Here is a 4,033-nt window from a genome sequence, read left to right as displayed (position 1 = left end):
CATTGCCATTCTAAGAGAACAAGGGAGGTGTTCGTGGTGAGTTCTGGCACCTCTTTTTCTAGAAAGATAGTACAGTGGTGCCCCGCAAGACGAATGCCTCGCAAGACGGAAAACCCGCTAGATGAAAGGGTTTTCCGTTTTTGAGTTGCTTCGCAGGACGAATTTCCCTATGGGCTTGCTTCGCAAGACGAAAATGTCTTGCGAGTCTTGAGAATTTTTTTTTGCTTCCCCCCCCCTTTATCTAATCCGCTAAGCCTTTAATAGCCTTTAATAGCCTTTTAGCAGCTAATCCGCTAAGCCTTTAAGCCTTTAATAGCCGCTAAACCGCTAATAGCGCTAATCCGTTAAGCCGCTAATAGGGTTGCTTCGCAAGACGAAAAAACCGCTAGACGAAGACTCTTGCGGAACGGATTAATTTCGTCTTGCGAGGCACCACTGTACAGTCATACCTCGGGTTACAGACGCTTCCGGTTGTGCATTTTCGGGTTGTGCACTGCATGAACCTGGAAGTACTGGAACAGGTTACTTCTGGGTTCGGCGTTTGCGCATGCACAGAAGCACTAAATCGCGCTTTGCCCATGTGCAGAAGCGCCGAATCACGACCCGCGTGTGTGCAGACACGGTGCTGTGGGTTGCGAATGCTGCGGGTTGTGAACGTGCCTCCCGCATGGATCACGTTCGCAACCCGAGCGTCCACTGTACTGCTATATCCTGCATGGATCGGTGACTGGACTGAACAATATCCAAGGCTACTTCCATCTTTACAATGCTATGAACTTAGCTTTTATGGGAACTCCTCTTTCTGTAGTCTTTCAATGAAAGGAATCAATGGGCTAGAACAACTTCCTTTCTCCTAGACATGCATGTAGCAGAAGATTAAGTCCTTAAGGTTTGGGCTAGTCCCTTCATAATAGCCCTGTTTATGTTCCTGACTCATCTTGATTTGAAAGCTTTCCTTCTGCAACTTCCTGCAACAATTGTGCTCAGTATCAGGAGAGGCTGCTTGTTTTTTTATGGGGTTTTTTTTGGCCATAAAAAATGTTATTTGACGAAACCTTTAAAAAGCAAACAAACAAAACTGGACAACTCAATTTCTTAGCACAGTTAAAAAACAACTTTCCCCCCAAGATAGTTATTCTCTCATTTCTCCTTCTTCTTCCTCTTCTTCCACACCCCTTATATAAAGGACATTATTGCACCTTATCAGAACTTCACCAGGGTGTCCAGATAATGCACCATCAATATATTATCCTGTATTTGCAAGCTGCATGTTCATGTAGCCATCGACGGAGACGAGGTAGCCTTTGTATTCCACCCCCAACTTCAGCTTCACCATCACTGGCTTCCCAGTCAGCCTGTTTAGGAAGGGCTTTGGATTGAGAGGCAAACTCATAGCAACCAGACCAACCTAAGGGCGGCTGCAGCAACAAAAAAATTACTTTCAGGCAGCACGTGTGCCCGCCAAAGCTCTAAAAAGAAAAAGCAGGATAGGCTGTTTGTTCAGATGACCTCAGAAAGTCCTTCTTGGGAATCTTTTAAATAGTATTTAAATGGATGGAGGAAAGGAGTGTAGTTGAAGAACAACCTATAAAATTTACTGCTCCTGCTTCCAATACCTGACGGGCAACTATTTAAAAGCTGAGAAGACTATTAATGAAGCCTGCAAAATAAGTCAGTAAAATTTTACAATACATTTTCCCCAGTGTGCATGTTTGGTTTCTCTTTTTGTGTGTTGTGATCATTTTGTGCTGTGATTATTTTTTAAAGCTGTTTGAAACAGGGCCTCTTTGAAATGCTAACATTATGGATTCAGAGCAGTAGTAAACTATGAGGTGTTTTTTTTTACATATCACTTTAATATGACACCATTTAGGATGTTATGACTGCAATCTTAGTTTTTGAAATATTTTGAAAAACAGATTTGAAGCAGGCTAGCGAATTTGAGGCTTGGTTTTCTGCACCTTTCTGGAAGATGTGACTTTGCATGATAACAAAATGTTCAGATTTAATGGGCAGAGGGTGACAATAATTTGTTTCAGTGCCCTTGTTAAATGTCAGGCTGCACTCAGGGCCAGATATTTTTAAATTGTGTGCCATCAGGAGCATCAATGCAATAAGCACAGAATATTTCCATTGCTGTTGGGGAGAAAAGTGCTTTCATGCCTATTGTTTTTTTATTCATCCAATTGTATATGAAAGGCTTACTGAATACTAACATTCAGTATGCCTTCAGTAGAGCATACCCAACAACTTATCACGAACGTATTCTGGTATTATCGGTAGATATATTGGTAAACAAGGTCTACAAATACAGTTATCAATTCGCCACTGCTAAGTACATTTTTTGCTCTGGTCAGTGCACAAGGTCAGTAACAACTGCTGCCTTTCTTCCATACCAGGAAGAGAATGAGGATTCTCCATGATGCCTTGTAGACTTCAGCACAAGAGAATGGCAAGAAAAAGAAATTGTGCTGAACCTCAGGGGACACTCATAAAGCCACAAGTCTTCTTGCTGCATCTGAATTGTCACAATGGAGATGAGGTCCTTTCTTTCTCCTCAGCTGATGAAGAGAGCAAGGGCTTACCTTAAATATGATGATAATAATAATAATAATAATAATAATAATAATAATAATAATTTATTTATACCACGCCCATCTGACTGAGTTTCCCCAGCCACTCTGAGCGGCTTCCAATCAAGTGTTAAAAACAATACAGCATTAAATATTAAAAACTTCCCTAAACAGGGCTGCCTTCAGATGTCTTTTAAAGATAAGATAGCTACTTATTTCCTTCACATCTGAAGGGAGGGCATTCCACAGGGTGGGCGCCACTACTGAGAAGGCCCTCTGTTTGGTTCCCTGTAACCTCACTTCTCTCAATGAGGGAACCGCCAGAAGACTCTTGGGCGCTGGATCTCAGTGTCCAGGCTGAACGATGGGGGTGGAGACGCTCCTTCAGGTATACAGGACCGAGGCCGTTAAAAAGCGGTGCTTGTCAGAAGACTCTGGCCCTTCTCTCTGACGGGCTAGGCAGCAGCCAACAAACAAAGGCTGAATCCTAATAAGACAGAGGTGATGTGATGTGGGCAGTTCTCATATCTGGGACTTATGCAGCCAACCGTTTCTGGATGATAGTCTGGAAGTCTCAACTGTCCTGCACTGCCTTGGTCTCTGTGGCTGGTTGTGAATCTGACACAAATACAGAAGGCAAGGGCAGTTGGCTACTTCAAGGCAGGCAATCAAATAGTCCAAGGTGGGTGAAGCAGGGTTGAGCTTAAGCCCTCTACACAAGTTGCCATATATGCTGCTCAGGTATAATGTCCATACTGTACTGGTTTAATGGAGAGAAAGGAGGCCAGCCCCTACTGCTACCCAACACTAGACAGAAATCTGCATAAGAGTGAATTTAGTGATGCATTAGGGATTGATGCCCAAAGCAAAAAAAAACCAACTCTAAATCATTGTCTGGGAAGCACTGTTAAATATAATGGGAGGCAAATAACACCCTGCTGTCTATCTGAACACAAGAGACAGTTTTTGTTAGCACCACTGTCGCCTTCGCCCAGTGAGCCACCATTTTAAGAATGTGTTCCTTAAATGACAACTCTCCTGTACAAAATACACACCATTTTTAAACAGGAAGACACTGGGACAGCACGAGCTTCAAACATGGCAATTTTTTTGGCTGAGTATCCCTGTTGGTTTCAGGAATGGTGCTGCTTCTGTTCCCAAAGGCAAATACTGTTTTGTGTTTCAGTTAAGATTATGATTATTTGGAGAATGATGCTATGACACAAACACACATACTCAAAAAGAGTTTGTATGTAATAATAGCCTTAAATACTTTTTTTTTTTTTTTTTTTTTAATACTAACTGCCCTGCCAGCTGGAAACTCTCTGAGTAGACAGGGCAAAGTTCTATTAAAGGTTTTCTGAACATCTGACCTGTCAGTGAAGAGATGAATGACACTTCTAGACATGTCTGCTTTTTCTGTTTTTCTTTACCTGCGAAATAATACTATTGCAAACTTT

The 4,033-nt window shown here is 42.2% G+C and overlaps 1 pseudogene across 1 annotated transcript; it reads right to left on the bottom strand.

Moving 5' to 3' along the window:
• Positions 1-1,098: 1,098 nt before the first annotated feature.
• Positions 1,099-1,479, bottom strand: LOC308476054 (small nuclear ribonucleoprotein F pseudogene; annotated as a pseudogene). Its single transcript has one exon. The product of its transcript is annotated as a small nuclear ribonucleoprotein F pseudogene (transcript).
• Positions 1,480-4,033: the final 2,554 nt, after the last annotated feature.

Source organism: Podarcis pityusensis (genome assembly GCF_964106645.2).
Source record: "Podarcis pityusensis genome assembly, chromosome: 4".
Lineage (NCBI taxonomy): Eukaryota > Metazoa > Chordata > Lepidosauria > Squamata > Lacertidae > Podarcis > Podarcis pityusensis.
Note: the sequence above shows the minus strand (reverse complement) of the source record. Positions and strands in the feature narration are given on the sequence as shown.